General features: G+C 49.1%; 1 protein-coding gene across 3 annotated transcripts in view; it reads left to right on the plus strand.

Moving 5' to 3' along the window:
• The window catches only part of ARMH1 (armadillo like helical domain containing 1), a 45,377-nt gene that overhangs the window by 124 nt on the left and 25,749 nt on the right, over positions 1-19,504 (plus strand). Inside the window, exon 1 of one of the 3 annotated variants that reach the window (XM_058680239.1) lies at positions 7-545. The exons of 1 other annotated variant lie outside the window; for it this stretch is intronic. The gene's annotated coding sequence lies outside the window, so the exon portion shown is untranslated. Of the gene's footprint in view, positions 1-6; positions 546-15,676; positions 15,804-19,504 lie in introns of those variants that run through there. One more of the 3 variants, XM_058680240.1, reaches the window with a different exon arrangement.

Below are 19,504 nucleotides of genomic sequence, written 5' to 3' on the forward strand. Positions count from 1 at the left end.
TAAGAGTCGGAGGGAGAGTTGCGGTGGTAGCCCAGGACTGGGCAGGGTCGGCCGTCTCAACCGGCGTTTTGTTCAGGGAGCCTCTTACTCGAGCTGTTTAGCTACAGCTAACGTTTACCAGCCGCAGCTCCAAAGGCTGGAGTCAGAAAACCGTATGCAACGGCCTAGGGGGCACGTGCCCACCCATCATCAAGCCTTTGAGGTCTAGGTTTGGCTGGGAGGCCGCCTACAGTTGATGACTTTAGAGAACGCCCTGTTGGTGGCTAGGGTATCACCCACTCATTCAACAAGTGTTTGCAGGGCGCCTGTCATGAGCTAGGGTCAGGCTCCTAGGCTACGGTGAACATCACGTTTTTGACACTGACTTGCACAAATCTCAGTTGGAGAGAAAGAGGCACCGCGAGTGGCCAACTCTGATGTGCCAAAGAACACCTCTTAAGGAGGAGCCAAGAAAAGAGTGCCAGAAATGATACGGCGTCTTCTTGCCAGAGGAAAGACTGGTGGGAGCGAACCCTTGCTGTCAAGCTCAGCTTTGCACTTTTCAGGTATTCTTGCTAACGGGAGACGTTTTTCCACACCTTTTACCTGCGAGGGTAAAGGCCTTAGCTTCCTCCTGAGAACCAAGTATAGAGGTTAAGTCTCTGAGCAGTTAATACCAGATTTGAGGCTTAGGAACATAAATGCCGTGAACGGATTGGGCTTGGGGAAAGTATTTTGAAACCCGGGAAAGTATTTTGAAATCTGGGGGACGTTAATGATACCGTGGCCACTGAAATAGAGGGGAAGGAGACACAACTAGAAAGAGTTGGGCTCTGTGATTGGTAGAGTGGGGGAGAGAAGTCAGAGAAATAAAGATCTTTGGTTTGGGTAAACAGGAAGGAGAGAGGACTCAGGGTTTTTAGGAGGGAGTTAATTCCAGAATTGGTGAATTTGATGCCCAGCTGGAATCCACCAGGGAAGTCTAGGTTAGAAGTAGTGGGGCCCTATCCATGGCAGCTGCACAGGTAAATTCGTTGAATTTAACTAACACAGGGAGTGTGTGTAGAAAAGAGAGAGGCAAAAAGGGTCTACGAGAGAGCCCCAAGGAGGCAACCAAATTGGAAGGTTTGGCCACAGAGGAGGAGGGATGTGCTGAGATGATAAGGAAATGACCACAATGCTAAGATCATCGGTGTTGGAATGTTTCGGAAGCCAAGGAGAGAAAGTGTTGAAACCTGATGACTAATCAAGTAAAATAAGACCTGAAAGACTCCACTGGATTTAGAAACAAGGAAGTTGTTGGTGACCACAAGTGCAGTTTCAGTAGAGTGATGGGACCCAGGGTCAAGTATCAGTGGCTTGGAAAGTGAATGGGGAGAGGGGGAAGTGAAAACTGTAAACACTTTGGAGAAGCTTGGCCTTTTAGGGGAAGAAATTAAGAAAACAATCACTGGAAGGAGATGTGTGTTGGAGAAATGCTGTTTCCAACAAACAGGAAAAACATAAAAGTATAGGTGAATGGAGATCACTGAGATAGTGTCCCTGAAAATGGCATGAGACGGAATATCCAGAGCTTTGATGGAGAGAGACCCGCTTAAGAGAGGGAAGGAGGCACTGGACACTGCTGTGGGGTGCCTTCGTCCCATATGGGTAGAGTCCCCAGTTACAGTCCTGGCTCTGGTTCTGATAAAGCTTCCTGCTAACATACACCTTCAGGAGGTACCAGGTGATGGTTCAAGAACTTGGGTCCGCACCACCCATATAAAAAACCCAGATGGAGTTCTTGGCTCCTGGTCATCACCTTATCCAGCATGGTTGTTGCAGACATTTGGAAAGTGAACCAGAGAATGAAAAACCTTTCTCAATCTCTCTCTCTCTCTCTCCCCCCTCTCTCTCTCGTCCACTCTCCATACCATTCAAATAACAATTGGGCAGTGTGGCAGAAAGGAATCACGTGTGTTGATATTAGTACATTAGTATTTTTGGTGACAGGAAATTGATGACTTCTGTTTCTGCTGATTCTGTTTCTCTGTGAACAAGGGCATGGTATCAGCCAGTGAGGTTGTGATTGGCAATGATGAGACATTGGAAAGAGCAGAGGCTGAAAGAGCAGCAGTGAGAATGGGCAGGTGCTGACAGTTGTGATGGTCCCATTGAAGCTGGTGGCCATGAATCCATAGCATCAGCCACCTAGTGGTGGGTACAGAGGTTTGTTGAATTGATCCAAGTTTGACTTGAAGGCAGTGGAAGGACAAAAAACAAAGAAGCCATGGATGTTAGCTAAAGAGTGGTTGAAGGGATGGGCTTTGGAACCTGGCCTGAATAAAAGGAAAAAAAAAAAAGCATTGTGGACTGAATGTCCCAATGAGGTCAGCATCCATCTTGGAAAAATGTTTTTTTTTTTAAAAGATTCATTCATTTTATTACAGCCAGATATACACAGAGGAGGAGAGACAGAGAGGAAGATCCTCCGTCTGATGATCCACTCCCCAAGTGAGCCGCAACGGGCCGATGCGCGCCAATCCGAAGCCAGGAACCTGGAACCTCCTCCAGGTCTCCCACACGGGTGCAGCGTCCTGACGCATTGGGCCGTCCCCAGCTGCTTTACCAGGCCACAAGCAGGGAGCTGGATGGGAAGTGGAGCTGCCGGGACCAGAACCGGCGCCCATATGGGATCCCGGGGCTTTCAAGGCGAGGACTTTAGCCGCTAGGTCACGCCACTGGGCCCGGAAAAATGTTGAATGCAAGAGTTTTGGTCAGGGCTCAGAGCCAGAGGGGACCAGCTAGACCCGACTCTGAGCTCCCGGGCAGCAGGGCTTGGGCTGGGTGGCTCATGGGTTTCACCCAGCACCTTTGGTGCCCAGACCACCCAGTGGTGGGATCTCGAGGGGAAAGCATGGATCTTTAGGTCCGGACCAACACAGCAGCCTGGAGGGATAGCAGACTGAGGTGGTTGGTAATGATCAATGCTGAAGACTACTCACTGGGGCACACTAAAACTAGGGCTGGGGGCCTACCTGGCAGGGCTAGATCACAGTACTCACCAACAAGAGTCAAAACATGATGGAAGATGTTAGGCTGGGCCATAGCACTAACCAGCACACAAGAGAACTAGTCCTGGAAGCAGACTCTGGGGGGGATGTGTGGGCCACCCCTTTGAGCTGCAATTTCAACTGGTTTGCTTGGAGCTGGGGCAGTGACAGACTGAAAGCTAGGCATGACCATGGAACCACCAGCACTCATGGGTACTGGAATTGGGTATAGACTGGGTTGGTCCAGGTTGCAGCACCCGCAGACACACCCAAGAAAATGGTGTGGGGTGGGCCACCACTCATACATATGCAGCATAGAAGGGGTAGCCTATGACTGGTAAGGGCCTAGCACCTACTGGCATGTGTGAGCTGTGGGTCTGGTGGGGGAACTAGAGCAACTTCCCTGAGTTGATCCTGACCGTGAGCATGTAGCTCAGGCCTGGATGTTGGTCAGGCCAGACACAGTAGCTCCAACTGTCTGCACATGGGTGAGGTGATTTTGGAAGGTGGTGGACTGGGCAGGGCTAGGCCAACCTTAGCTCACTGGCAAGTGCAGAAGCTAGACTGGAAAGTGGGGAATGTTGGGCCCAGCGGCGTGGCCTAGCTGCTAAAGTCCTTGCCTTGAACGCCCCGGGATCCCATATGGGTGCTGGTTCTAATCCCGGCAGCTCCACTTCCCATCCAGCTCCCTGCTTGTGGCCTGGGAAAGTAGTCGAGGACAGCCCAAAGCTTTGGGACCCTGCACCCACGTGGGAGACCCGGAAGAGGTTCCTGGTCCCAGCTTCGGATTGGCGCAGCACCAGCCGTTGCGGTCACTTGGGGAGTGAATCATCAGATGGAAGATCTTCCTCTCTGTCTCTTCTCCTCTCTGTATATTTGACTTTCCAATAAAAATAAATAATAAATCTTAAAAAAAAAAAAAAGAAAGTGGGGAATGTCTAGCTAGGCAATCACACCTGCTGGTTTGCATGAATCAGGGAATGAAGTAGGCTGAGCACAGCCAGGCTGTAGTACTCACCAGCTAGAGTTGGGACTGAGGGCGGGCCAGGACAGGCCAGGCTGCAGGTTCTGAAGGCAAAGGTCAGGACAGGGGATGGGCTATGCAGAGCCTGGGTCAGAGCAACTACTGGCATGCGCAAGATCTGGTGCAGGAAACAGACCTGGTTGGGGAGCTTAGGGGACACCCAGCTGGGTTGTGGTTTCCACTGGTGAACATGAGAACCATGATGGGGGTGGTCTGAGCTGGACATGGCTTCTGTGTCTCTTGGCATGGGTGTGGACAGGCTCTGAGGCATACCAGACAGGGCTATACTCCAGCATCCACTGGTGCTTGTGAGAACCAGAAAGGGTGTAGGATAGATTGAGCTAGGTTTCTGTTCCCCCTGGGCCACATGAGAGCTGCATCAGGGTATGGACTAGGTGTGGCTGGGCTGTAACACCCAACAGTAAGAACCAGATTGGGTATGGACCAGTTGGGCATGGCTATTGTTCCTGCCAGGACAAGAGGTAGATTAACTCAGTCTGGACCAGGGACCTACCAGTATGTGTGAGATGTGAGAGGAGACCCAGTAGAGGAACTTGGGGAACTCCTTTATTGGAGCGCAGTCCCTGCAGATGAGCACAAGAACCAAAACAAGAAGCAGCCCAGACCAGACCAGTTAGAGTACCTGCTGACATACATACATGTGACTCAGGTATGGGGGTGGGCCAGGCTGGGCCAGTTCATAACACCCACTGGCAGATCTGAGAATCAGGAGAAACGGGATGAGTCTGGCCACATCTCCAGCCAGTTCATATTAGGATCGGGACTGGGCGCTGACTGCACCATGTTGAACAGCAGCTCCAACCAGCGTGAGCTAGAATGGGAGAAGACCGGGCCAGGCCAGGCCAGGCTATAGCACCCACCAGCAAATGCTGAGGTGACATGGGCTACACCAGACTGGGCCACAGCACCCACCAGCACGCACACGACCAGGATAGGGAGTTGAGCCTGGTAGGGGAGTATTGGGCACTCCAGTGCTGGGCCACCACTCATGCTGGTAAGTGTGAGAGCTAGAACTGGGGACAGACCAGGCTGGGCAGGGCTATAACACCCATTGACCTATAAGTGAACCAGGTTAAGGGGAGTGCCAGGTTGGGATAGCTGATGTATCCATTGATACTGGCATGAGCCAGAATAAGGGTAGGTGGGTTGGACTTTGCCGCAAAATCCGCTGACTAGTGCTGGGACTAGGGGCAAGTCCTGTCAGGCTAGACTGCAAAACCAAGAGTGCAAGATCCAGGGCAGGGAGTTGGTCCAGAGGAGAGGTTGTGGGCTCCTCTCTGATGGGCTACAACTCCCACTGATGAACATGAGAACCAGGACTGGGGATGGGCCTGGCTGGACAGGTGGTGGCACCCACTGACATGAGTGTGAGCTGGAGGATGGAGTCAGTTGGATTGAGTTAGGCTTCAGTGTGCAGTGATGCATACAAGATCCTAATGGGATGTGGGACAGAATGGAACCGTCCACTCCACATGCTGGCAAGCACAGGAACCAGAGCTGGGGGACCAGGCCAGTGGGGGTTATTGGGGATAGCTCTGACTGGGCTGCAGCTCCTCCTGCAGTACAGGAGGGCCGAGCATGTGTTGAGCAGGGCAGGGTTGGGCCGCAGCACCCATTGGTTTGCTGAGGATGGAGGCAGGACAAATTGATCAACTACCCCAGTGAAACTTGACAGCAAATTTCTGTGTCAAAGGAGACTCAGAGGTGGACTATGACAGCCAATCGACCTCAGAAAGATTTTCTTGTCTGTGGAGGGCGATATCAGCAGCATCTCAGAACTGTCAAAAATACATGAACAGAACCCTCAGAAAATGCTTCACGATGAGGACCCTGGGATGACATCAGATGGCAGTTCCCCAATCCTCGGGGTAACGCAGTGGTTGGGAGGCTGGGCATGGTTTCTCCTTTTGTATCCCCCTCTCCCCAATATATGGAAAGAAAAAGAAGAAAATGTGTAAACAAGGGTTTCACCCTCTACTCCCTGATCCTCAATGCTTCCCACCCTTATCAACTATGTAAACATCATCTCTAATTAAAAAAAGAAAAGGAAAGGAAAGGAAAGGAAAGGAAAGGAAAGGAAAGGAAAGGAAAAGAAAAGAAAAGAAAAGAAAAGAAAAGAAAAGAAAAGAAAAGAAAAGAAAAGAAAAGAAAAGAAAAAGAGCTGTGGTCAGAAAGTGGAGTCATGGGCCCATGTTGTGTTGTAGTAGTTGCACTATGTGTAATGCTGGCATCCCCTATGGATGCTGGCTTGAGTTCCTGCTGTTCCACTTCTGATCTGGCGCCCTACTAAAGTGCCTGGGAAAGCAGTAGAAGATGGCTCCAAGTCCTTGCGCCCCGGCACTCAAATGGGAGACCCAGAAGAAGCTCCCGGCTCCTGGCTTCATCCAGGCCCAGCCTTCCCCCAATAAAATAGTCGTGAATTTTGAGTAGTTCCAGGCAATGGCAAGGCCCAGGTGTGGTTGTGGGAACAGGTGGTCAAAGTGAAATAGAAAAGACAATCAGCATGCTGCCCTCGACATTGAGATTCCCCTGGATGATGACAGGACTTGAGACAGGAAGAACAGGCTTGTCATAAGGGCACCAAAGTCTCTGATGAATAAGGCAGGCAGTTCTGGGGTCTCTAGCTAACAGCTTGAAGAGGGGCAAAGACCTTTACACTGAATCATATGATCCTTGATGTAGCAAGGGCTCTCACAAGGATGTGGATAAGGAACAGGGTTAGGCTTTGGTGAGGAACACTGCCTGGTCCCAGCCTTGAGATGCTTGGTGTGTAAGAGTATAAGCAGTGTCTATCAGTGGGGTGAGGGCTATGCAGAGGTAGAGCCCTGAGTCCAGCCAGCTTTGGGTTTGGGCTAAAGGTGGACAGTGACTGCAGAAGGCGGAGACTAGACTGGTCAGGAGTGCCAAATAAGGTTAGGAAATGAGTCAAGGAAGATGAAGCATGGAGCAACAAAGGTGTGAAGCACAGGTAGGCAGAGCCAGATCTCGGTGGAAAGCTAGGTTGTGTGAATGCACCTGAAGGGAAGAGTGGAGCTGGGGACCAAAAAGGCTCTGCAGAGAGAAGTTGGGCCTGGGAGAGAGAAGGAGGCTAAATTTGAGGAGACACACCAGCAGTTTCACAGGAAGGAGATGAGGGAAAGGAGGTCAACGGGGAGATGACAGAGGGATGTGGCAGATGGAATCTGTAAAGAAGTGGTGAATGACAAGAGGCATCTGTGAAGAGGGTATGAGAGGGATGAGAAAGAGGATTCTGAGAAGGAAGTGACAGGTTAGAATGTATGCACCCCTGAGGTGGGAGTTCCAGGAAGGACACTGGCTGGGCCGGAAGTCTGGCCAGAAGAATATTTCCATGTAGTCAGGTGCGAAACATTTTGATATTTTGCTCAACAACTACTGACTGCATGTACCGCAGTGGAGCTCTGGGATTGGAATGGAGCTGTCGCCTAGAGAATGCTCTGCTAAAGTAGTTGCGAGAAAGAAAATGCAGCAGAAGAACTCTCTAGAAGATTCGCAGTGATGGGTGTAGCAGAGGATGCTGAGGACCACAGTAGGCTTGGGCACCTCCACCCCAGCCCCGTGAAGGAAGGTTTTGTTGCAGGATGCGAGCGAGATCACACCAGGCATGTCTAAGGTTTATTAAGGAGTCTTTATTAACCAAGCTTGGTGATAATAGAGTACAATAGCAAATCACAAGTCCATACGGCAATCCAACCAATCATAATCCAACCAAACATAATCGCAAAAGGAACAAATGGTCATTATCCTTAAGTCCATCTATTAAGCTGAAGACCTATGTTCCATCTTCCCCAACAATATAAGTTATCTTAAGAGACATGCAATGAATAACCTGGACACACTTACAAAGCTGCAGACATTCACCTTTCCCTGGCTTCTGTGCCCACATTCCATTTCTGCTAGGCCTCACCTCTCCTGGAACTCCTGACAGCACACAAACCAGAAACCACATTATTATATCCATTGTCCCTTCTAAGCAGTACACAGGGACCATACTTAGGGGATTACCTGTCCTGGGTCAGAGGAGAGTAGAGGTGCCAGAGTAAGGGAAGCACCTGGCCAGAAACAGTGAGAGCCCACACTTCATGGGCCTTTTAAAGGGGCTTGTTAGGGGAGTGGTTACATAACAATGCACTACTATCCCCTCTCAGTTGATAGGTGAATCACAGGTGGGCAGGAGCAAATACCTAAGTGTTGTGGGCTAAGGAGTTGATTAGTGCCCGTTTTGGGATGGGCAGGAACAGGAACTGGGCTAGTACCTAAAAACACCTAGACTAATTTGGCTTATCTGCATCCAATATCCTGGCTAAATTAGGATGTGGGGGGGAGTGGTTGAGGATGGATTTATTATTCCATTGCTGTTAGGACCCACCTTCAGGACAGAGGATAGGGGACACAGCCACATTTCATTTGCCGACTGTCAATGGGTGCTGGCTATCACTGGCTGCACCCCATAACAGTTTCATTCACAGAAAGGGATGTTCCTGGTGTGTTAGGCACTTGCAAGCAAATCTGTGATGAAAAAAAGAAAGGAAGCAGCAAGCTACTACATTTCCGCAGAAGAGAGCCCCAGGCTAGTTCCCCAGGGGGTGCTCAGAAGGACTTGGTACCAGGGAGATGACACATTGTTGTCCTTGAAGACGTCCCAATGGGACAGCAGGTGGATGTTGATAGCTCCCCTCATCCCGTGTAGGCCTGGGCTACCGTGGGTCTTTATGTCTTCATTCTTAACACAGAAAGTTGGAGAAATTTAATTATAAAGTAGACAAGAGCGTATAGAAAAAGGGGCTGCATTTGTGCTATAAGCTGTTGTTATAAAAGAGAAATTTACAAGGAATTTTTTTAATGCATAAAGTAAAAAAATTCTTTTGTTAAAAAAAAAAAAACAGACAGATGGGTCCATTTAGAGCGGCCTCGGTGTCCAGTGCTGTCAGCCCTCAGCAGTGTGCAGTAATATGCTAGGCCTTGGCACCCACTCACTCAAGTCCCCTAACCCCACCACTAGGTGCCGTCACCATGACTGTGTCTATCTGAACAGACTCCTGGGGTCGAGTCAACGGCTCCTTCCCCCGGTGAAACCTTAGGAACAGGAGCCCATGGCTGCCTTGTTGGCCCCAAGGCTATCTGGGGAGAGCAAGCCAGGCTCATGAAGGAGGCAATTTTCCATTTTGTGTTTAAAAAATGGCTTTGGGAAACTTTATTGTTAGAAGCAAGATTCATTGACTTGGGTGTTTCTAAGGCCTCACCCTGCTCAGCTGTAGCACAGGGGTAGAGACACTGAGTATTTTGAGATTTTGCAGCTTTAGGTTACCCTGTCAGTAAGAAGACCCACTTGGCTACTCTACAAATGATTTATGGATGAGTCAAGATTTCTTAATCACCTCCGAAGCTGGAGAGGAAATGAAAAAACCCAGTCTACTCTGAGCTGAAAACAAAGTGCTTGCTGTCCTTGCAGGGGGGAACCTGGCCAAGGTTAAAGAGCCACAAATAAACCAATTTGGACCAATGATCCTAATCTGGATTTCAATTTCATGTACTTTGGTTCTTCACACTGTTTTCCCTCCGAGGTAAAATAACGACCATTTTAATTGTCTGCCAGCAACAGAGAGATTCCAGGGAGCGTGGCAGCACTTGCCGCTCTCTGGAATGCCGGGCGTGCTGCAGACCTTGTGATCAGGCTGGGAGAGCCGACTTTACTGCGTGCTGCATGCCATGATGAGTTGCCTATAAATTAAATCCTCTTTTCCAAAAGCCATTTTCCATTAGTGCTAATTTGTTTGCTTCTCATTTCCTCTGATCATTAGAATCTCTGGTTGTGCACACCAAATTGGAAATAATTTGCTTGACATTTTCAAAAAAAATTTTTTTTCTCCCCTCCTTGAATGCCGTTTGGCTGTAGCTAAAGAACATTATGGTTAGCAGAAGAACAGTTTGCTCCAATTACAATTTAACTGACCGTTCATGGCACCAAACCCCTATCCTTAGTGTCCAAAGATGGCACCACTGCTCTGACATTGCTGTTTCCCTGTCCTAGCTATAAAATGCCTCGTAGCCTTGGGGCTTGCCTTTGTGGCTGCAGAGTCTGCCACTCCATACATCAGACAGAACTGTCTGAACAGCAGTGATTTGATTTCTTTTTTTTTCAAAGATTTATTTATTTATTTTTATTACAAAGTCAGATATACAGAGAGGAGGAGAGACAGAGAGGAAGATCTTCCGTCCGATGATTCACTCTCCAAGTGAGCCGCAACGGCCGGTGCTGTGCTGATCCGGTGCCGGGAACCTGGAACCTCTTCTGGGTCTCCCACGCGGGTGCAGGGTACCAAGGCTTTGGGCCGTCCTCAACTGCTTTCCCAGGCCACAAGCAAGGAGCTGGATGGGAAGTGGAGCTGCTGGGATTAGAACCGGCGCCCATATGGGATCCCGGTGTGTTCAAGGCGAGGACTTTAGCTGCTAGGCCACTGTGCCGGGCCCAATTTCTTTTTTTATTATTGTTTTTGGCTGTCTTTTTTTTTTTTTCTAAGATTCTTTTTTTTTTTTCCAGAAAGGCAGATATGCAAAGAGGAGGAGAGACAGAGAGGAAGATCTTCCGTCCAATGATTCACTCCCCAAGTGATCGCAATGGCTGGTGCTGTGCCGATCCAAAACCAGGAGCTAGGAACTTTTTCCAGATATCTCAGGCAAGTGCAGGGTCCCAAGGCTTTGGGCCATCCTCGACTGCTTTCCCAGGCCACAAGCAGGGAGCTGGATGGTAAGCGAGGTCACTAGGATTAGAACCGGCGCCCATACGGGATCCCGGGGCGCATTCAAGGCAAGGACTTAAGCCGCTTGGCCACAACACCGAGCCCTTGGCTGTCTTAATTTTAATTTTATTCTCAATATATTTTTTTACGTAGTTAAAAGGGATACACACTGATGTGGGCCTCCGATTGGGGTGAGAGAGCCAAGGTGTGGAGGAAGGTAGAGGGACAAATGTTTCAGTTCTTTTTTTCCTCCTGTGTCTGAAGAAGCAGAAAGGGAGGGGACTGCTCCTTGCTGTCAAACTATGTCAGCACTCAGGGAGGGGGATGGTCTTTGATGACACCTTAAAGATCCCAATAGGGGAAGGAATGTTCTGAGGGTATTTTGATAGTTCTGAGATATTGTCAAGTTCATTGCACCAGAGTTGAGAAAAATCTTTCTAAGTTCTGTTGGGCTAAGTCCACAAACTCAGACACTCAGACACTTGCAAAGTTGGGCTGGTAAAGTCATCCAATCTGTCCTGCTCCATCCTCTGATGAGACACTCAGCATCTTCTGCTGGCCTAGATGAGCTGACTGTCATGGCCCCCGCATGCATGTGGGCATCAGCAACCAAGCAGGCCCAGTATCAATATGTGAACTCCAAGGTCAGACCACATATCCTGTGATTTTCTCTCTGGCCAGGACTTGAGTCCAGTGATCTAGTTGGGAAGTCCCCCAAGAAACTTAGCCTGGGGTGATCCTAGACTTGACTCCTGTGTGCACCAGCCAGTGCAGGGTCAGACTGAGATCATCACCTAAGGGCAGGTTGATTTCTTCATTCACCCAGCAAGCATTTGCTGAACATCTCTTAGGCCAGGCACTGGGGACATAGAAATAGGAAAGTCTAACCATTGCCTGGAGGGATGGTGACAGTTTACAGCCCTAGAGGAGCATGGGACAACTTGTCTCAGGGACTTTGCCAAAGGACAAGAGAGAGAGAGAGATTGTTGGGCTGTTGAGAAGATGAGTCCCATGTTAACACAGCAGTGTTGAAGTGCACCTGAGGCTGGGGCCAAATTTTGAGAGGCTTTGCATGCCATACAGAGAGTAAGCTTTGTCACATAGACCACAGGGAGCTAATAGAGGGATGGACTTGGAGATGAAAAGAGGAGGAAGTATAGAAGCTGGAAGGGAATTAGTCAAGGAAAGGCTCAGTTTGTGTATGTGTGGGACCTGGTGAGCATCGGGCAGGTATTTTACAAGGCATCAGAGGAGACTGTAGAGGGATGGAATCTTGTGCTCTTGGACACCCTGGTGCTGCTACCACAGCATTCAACATCATAGATAGGCAGGGGCCGATGTTGTGACACACCCCAGAGCAGGGTGCTCATTTGAGTCCTAGCTGCTCTGCTTTCAATCCAGCTCTTTGCTGATACACATGGGAGGCATCAGAGGATGGCTCACGGGCCCCTGCCACCCGTGTGGGAGACCAGATGGAGTTTGAACTCCTGGCTTAAGCCCAGTCCAGCCTTAGCCATAGAGGCCATCTAGAGGGTGAACCAGTGGATACAGATTGCTGTCTCTCTCCATTTCTAACTTTCTCTCTGCTTTTCAAATAAATAAATTTATTTTTAAAGTGGAGAGAAGGGGAGGAGCTTCTGCTATGGGTCCTGTATGCTCTGTGAGGTAGGAGAAAAGGTCATCTGGGGATCCTCCCTGATGGCTCCTTCCCCTGCCTGCTTTCATCCCCAGACCTGTCACCCAGTCCTCTTGGCCTCCCTGTGTGACTTTCGTCGCTGTGGCATTCCTCCTCCTTTCTACCCCGGTATCATGAGCATCTTTTGCCAAAATTACAGGACTGGCTTCCTGATAGGTGCCCTACCTCTGATCTTGCCCCCTGCTAGTCCTCTCTCTATTCTGCACTCATGATATTTCTCTTAGGAATCCTTTTTTTAGGACCACCATCATGGCTTAGGAGAGCTTAAACCACTTGCTCCACACCGGCATACCATGTAGGTGCGCCAGTTCAAGTCCCAGCTGATCCACTTCCAATCTGGCTCCCTGATAATGCACCTAGGAAAGCAGCAAGAGATGGCCCAAGTACTTGGACCCCTGCCACCTATGTGAGAGACCTGAGTGAAGCTCCTGGCTCCTGCCTTCAGCCTGGCCCAGCCTTGCCTATTACAGCCATATAGGGAGTGAATTGGATTATGGAAAATTTTGCTGTCTCTCTCTCTCGTTAACTCTACTTTTCAAATAAAATTAAAATCTAAAAAATAATCATAGCTTCTCTTTTTACCCATTTATTTTTCTCTGAGAGGCAGGTTTATACAGAGAAGGAAGAAAGAGAAAGATCTTCCATCTTCTGGTTCGCTCCCCAAATGCCCACAATGGCCAGAGCTGAACTGATCTGAAGCCAGGAGCCAGGAGCTTCTTTCAGGTCTCCCACATGGGTGCTTGGGCTATCTTCCACTGCATTCCCAGGCCACAAGCAGGAAACTAGGTCAGAAGTGGAGCAGCCAGGACTAGAATGGATGCTCCTATGGGATACCAGGACTAGCAGGTGGAGGATTAGCCTGATACATTGGCCAACCCCTTTGCCTACAAGAGCCTCCTGTCTCTGGCCTCTGCTTGCTTTTCCAGCCTCATCTCTTGCTGCTTCCATCCATGCACTGTGCTGGGGCTGTTCCCAGCAGTGTCACCCCTGAAAAGTAGAGGGACTTTGCCAAGAGCTCCACTGTATTAGGTAGCTCAGTGGCCCACGTGAGATATTACATCCCCTGTACAGGCAGGAACACTGAAGTCTGGAGAAGCTGAGTGAGGGCACACACCAGGAAGCAGATGGGCACGCCAACTCCAAGGCCTGTGTCCCTGACCACAGCACAGTACCACCTCCAACCCACACTGTATACCTCACTCACTCGTCCCCAAGTCACCGCACCTTCTGTCCCTCCATCTCAAACACTCTTCGCTGCTTCCCCGGCAGCTGCCCATCCCTTCCCAGCAGTGTTGACCTCTCCCCTGGGAAGCCTTAATGTGATGTCCAGCACCTGGGCCAAGGCTAAGTTAGGTGTGTGTATCTCTCATCCCACTGTAACACCTACCACACTGTTGGAATTGAAGTCACTTATGTATAACGTTAATGCTGTCCCCAAAATGTGCAATCAGGGACTAGATCTTATTCTTGTTTCTTTTTTTTTAAGATTTATCTATTTTGATTGGAAATTCAAATATACGGAGAGGAGGAGAGACAGAGAGAAAGATCTTCCATCAGATGATTCACTCCCTAAGTGACCACAACAACCAGAGCTGAGCCGATTCGAAGCCAGGAGCCTGGAACTTCTTCTGGGTTTCCCACATAGGCGCAGGATCCCAAGTCTTTGGGCTGTCCTCGACTGCTTTCCCAGGCCACAAGCAGGGAGCTGGATGAGAAGTGGAGCTACTGGGTGTGGAGAGAGAAGAAATAGACGGAAGAGGAATTTGAGGCTGTTCTTGCCTCCAGACCTTTAATGTTCATTGTTAGGCCCGAGAATAGACCATCTGAAGACAAATGGCGGAGGAAGGAGGTAGAAATTGAGGCCTTCCCAGATGGGAACGTGTCCAGCTAATCACAGTCATGAGGCTGGAGGATGCTGGAGTCTGGCTTTCGGACCACTCCTCCGTGCCGCAGCACAGCCTGGGATATATCCATGAGAGAGGTGTTCTTCACTCAAACCACCTGGCTGCTTGTCTCCACCCGGCCAGTCTGTAGCAGCCTGAGAGCATGGTTGATGTGCATTGTGTTGACCAACATCAAATTCAGTGCTTGGCTCAGGGTTGCCACCTTAGACATCCGTCTAATATAAGGAGTTCGGGCCATTAAAGCACTAATTGTGAGCACTTTGTGTTGGGCGTCAATCTGAAAGCACTCCCTACAGGGCAGGTATTTGGCACAGTGGTAAAGGTGCCACCTGCAATGCCCACATCCTAAATCTCAGTGTCTGGTTGCAAGTGTCAGCTCAGCTTCCTATTAGTGTGCACCTAGGAGGCAGCAGATGACGGTTTAAGTTCTTCTGTCCCTGACGCCTACACGGCACACCCAGATCGAGTTCTGGGCTCCTGGCTTCAGCCTGGCCCTACCCTACCTGTTGTTGGCTACAGCAAACCAGCAGATGGCAAATACCCGTTGGTCTCTCTATCTCCTCTCTGTTTCTCTGCTTTTCAAATTTTAAACTTTGTGTTTCTTTTCTTTTTAAGATTTATTTATTTTTATTGCAAAGTCAGATATACAGAGAGGAGGAAAGATAGAGAGGAAGATCTTCCATCCAATGATTCACTCCCCAGGTGACCGTAACAGCTGGTAGTATGCCAGGATTAGAACCGGCACCCATATGGGATCCCAGTGCATTCAAACTGATGACCTTAGCTGCCAGGCTACCGCACCGGGCCCTCAAATTTTAAACTTTAAAATTATAACACTGAGTACCCATTATGTGACAGGAACTACACTTACTACCCAAATGACCAAAATGGAACAGGCTGATGTTGAAATATTTGACTGGTCTTGGGTAAACAGAAAGCTATGAGTCACAGTTATTAATACACCTGAGGCAGTGACCAGTAGGTCAACAGGGAGACAAGGCAGAGGGAGCTGGACAGAGGTCTGACCTCAGAGGACAAGAAATGGTTTAGAAACAGGGGTGTGGACCCTTGAGGATGGTTTTTAAAGCAGGGAAAAGTGGTGATGGGGAAGCCTGACATGGGGTGGGAGAGTCCAGTTTCAGTTAGGGCCATAATTTAGATGAAATTTTTTTTGGACTGAGATGTTGGAAGTGAGAGTACTAGGGAACACTGAGAAGAGTGTAGGGAGCTTAAAATTTATTTATTTTATTTTTATTGTAAAAGCAGATTTACAGGAGAAGAAGAGACTAAGAGTTCTCCCATTTGCTGATTCACTCCCCAAGTGGCCACAATAACCAGAGCTGAGCTGACATGAAGCAAAGAGCCAGTAGCTTCTTCTGGATTTCCCACGTGAGTACAGGACCCCAAGGCTTTGGGCCATCCTTTGCTGCCCTCCCAGGCCATAAGCAAGGAGCTGGGTGGGAAGTAGAGCAGCCGGGACTAGAATCGGTGCCCATATGGGATGCTGGTGTTTTCAGGCAAAGGATTAACCAGTTGAGCCATCGCATCAGCCCTGAGAAGAGTTTTCAACAAGAAAATCTATCACGTTTGCCCTTTTTGGAATGTCACATTGCTGTCGAGGAGTTTAGGGTGGAGTAAAACAAAAGACCAGTCAAGAGACTGTTGCTCTGTGATCCATGTGGGGATGTGGTGTCAACCTATAGCATGTAGGTGAATCTGAGGGAGATATAACCAGCAGAACCTGTCAGCAGTTCAGCTAAGAACAGCAAAGGAGGGGAAGAAGCCAGAGAAAGCTCTTTGAGAGCACTGGTTAGGACCAACGCAGGAGAAAGGACAGGAGTTGAATGGAGTGTGGGACTGATTGACATGAGGAGGCTGCGCAGTGTGTCCGTACAGAGCTTACTAGTCCTTGGTGTGTAGGGAGGTGGGCACAGCAAGGAGGCCCAAACCGAGGATGTGGAACTGGGAGTCATGAGCGCTACAGGGGCGGATGGGTGTTGCAGTACAGAAGTTAAGACACTGCTCAGGACATATCTGAATGCCTGGAGACTGGGCTCCTGTGACCTGAGCTCTGCGCTCCTCGTTTCATCCTGGCCCAGTCTTTGCTGTTGTAGGCACTGGGGAAGTAAACCAGTAGATGGAAGATCTCTGTCTCTGTCACTTTGCCTTTTTTAAAAAAAAAAATGAAATCAATAAATAAAACTTAAAAAGAAGTGGTGGAGGGCCGGGCACAATGGCTCAGTAACTAAATCCTTGCCTTGAACACTCCAGGATCCCAAATGGGTGCTGGTTCATGGCCCGGCTGCTCCACTTCCCATCCAACTACCTGCTTGTAGCCTGGAAAACAGTAGAGAATGGCCCAAAGCCCTGGGATCCTGCACCTGCATGGGAGACCCAGAGAATGCTCCTGGCTCCTGGCTTCACATCAGCTCAGCTCCAGCTGTTACAGTCACCTGGAGAGTGAACTAGTGGACAGATCTTTCCCTCTTTATCTCCTTCTCTCTCTGCCTTTCCAATAAAAATAAATAAATCCTTTCAAAATGATGGAGTAAATGAGGTCACCCAGGAGATTACAAAAGAGCGAAAGAAAACGGAGAACAGCAGAAGAGCTGAGGGGGACCAGAACATCAGGAGACAGTGTGGGTGGGAAGAGAGTCAGCAACAGTTCAACACAGAGGCCAGGTGTGATGGCACAGGTCAGCCCCTTAACGGGACAAAAGCTGCTCAGTGACACAAAGCACAGCAAAGAGTAGGATCAGCACCCTTGACTTCGAAAACCTGGCTTTGTTTAAGGCCCATTTCTGCAGTTTTGCTTCTAGGATTTTCAATAAACAAACATTTTTTGAAAGATTTATTTTATTTTTATTGGAAAGTAAGATATACAGAGAGGAGGAGAGACAGAAGGGAAGATCTCCTAACTGTTAGTTTACTCCCCAAGTAGGGGAAATAGCCAGAGCTGAGCTGATCCGAAGCCAGGAGCCGGGAGCTTCTTCTGGGTCTCCCGTGCAGGTACAGGATCCCAAGGCTTTGAACCATCCTCAACTGCTTTCCCAGGCCACAAGCAGGTAGCTGGATGATAAGCAGGGCCACCGGGTTTAGAACTGGCACTCATATGGAATCCTGGTGCATGCAAGTCGAAGACTTTAGCCACTAGCCTATTGTGCCGGGCCCTGGAGAGTTCACTCTTTGGAGTAAGTCTGGAGGGTGACAAATAATGAGACAGTTCTATTTTTTTTTTTAAAGATTTCTTTACTTGGGCCAGGGAGTTAGATTGGAAGTGGAGCAGCCAGCCTTGAACAGTGGCCCTTATGGGATGCCAGCACCACAGGCAGAGGGAGTAGCCTGCCGTGTCACTGCACCAGGCAGGAGAAACACTATTACTTTCATTTTTCACTAAATAGTAACTGGCGGAGCTGAGTCTTGAACCCAGGCTGACACCAACCTCGTTCTTCTAGTGTCTCCCACCCTGGGGGTCCCCAAGGGACTGGCAGCACTGTGTTTGTCTCTGTGTCTCCCACAGCTCCTTATAGGAAGCCACATGGTGGGCCTGCATCCCTGTGACTTTGTTGTTTTGATTTGTTTCTCTTTTTTTTTAGATTTATTTATTTATTTATTTATTTATTTATTTATTTATTTATTTATTTTTATTGGAAAGGCAGATGTACAAAGGAGGTGAGACAGACAGGAAGGTCTTCCGGCCGAAGGTTCACTCCCCAAGTGGCCGCAACAGCCTGTGCTGCATGGATCCAAAGCTAGGAGCCAGGAACTTCTGCCGGGTTTCCCACGCAGGTGCAGGGTCCCAAAGCTTTGGGCCGTCCCCAGCCGCTTTCCCAGGCCACAAGCAGGGAGCTGGATGGGAAGTGGTGCTGCCGAAATTAGAACCAGCATCCATATGGGATCCCGGGGCGTTCAAGGCTAGGACCTTAACCATTACGCTGTCGTGCCGGGCCCTTTGATTTGTTTCTCAAGAAGGTAGGGGAAGACTGAGATCCAAAAGAACCTTGGGAAACCCAAAAGCGCGGTGTTCCACCTGGCATTTCCACCCCTTGGTGTCATTGATCTGTAGATGCATCTCAAAGAACACTGAATTGCGACCCTAGAAGGGTCCCTCCTAATGGAACAGATGGTGTTGGGCGAGGGCAGGGGGAGGGGGAGGCATCTAGCCCCTCCTCCCCGGGATCTAGAACAGCCAGGCACTCAGCCCCCATCTTACAGAGGCCAGACTGGTTTCCAAAAGTGGCCTTGGCTTTACAAAGTTGTTCTCAGATTTACAGCTGGCACGGCATTTGCAGGGACCCATGGCTCATCTGAGGGTTCGGGTCGTTTTTTGTCTAGGTTGGTCCACAGGTATGCAGCCAGATTTTAGGTGGACAGAGTTTCTGGGTGGCTCCTGCCTGAAGCTGGTCGGACGCCCTTGCGGGGGGCACGTTGCCCATGTCCTCTGGCAGCGGCGGAGGTGGGCGGACGTATGTCCGTCTCAGCGTGCCTCAGATCATAGCTTCCTCATAAAAAGCTGATAGCTGGGCCCCATCAATATCTCAAATACATGTGAGGAAACGTTAATTTAGAATCAATTTTAGGATGTTTCAGACTGTAAAATCCTTTTAACTAGATCTCTGGCGAAGATGTAGAAGCACTTTATGGGACTGTAAATTTCATGTTGAACAGTCTTGGTGAAATACACATCTCCCCTATACACAAGCTGTTCTCTCCATATCAATCATGGCCCCTGCAAGTAATGTTTCACAAATATTCTGTAAATCACAGAAAACCCCATGATAATGTGAAATATGACTTTCACTTGTCTGTGAGACAAAAGAGCCGCACATGCCTCTCTCCCATCCGCACTAACATTTGTTATGGATAATAACACTTTCAATCACAACTATTTTTGGAAAACGGGTTTATTTTAAACCTTCCCTCTCCCTCCCCACCCCCGCCAACTGAAAACACTCTCCCAAGGACACAGGCTCCTACAAACCACAGCCCATTAAATCCAACTATAGAATAAGAACTTTTTCTTGCAACTAACCTGGTTGAAAAGTTGTTTGGAAGTCTTAATATAAAAACCTCGGGTACGAGCACACTTT

The sequence above is a fragment of the Ochotona princeps genome, chromosome 2, assembly GCF_030435755.1.
Source record: "Ochotona princeps isolate mOchPri1 chromosome 2, mOchPri1.hap1, whole genome shotgun sequence".
Classification (NCBI taxonomy): Eukaryota; Metazoa; Chordata; class Mammalia; order Lagomorpha; family Ochotonidae; genus Ochotona; species Ochotona princeps.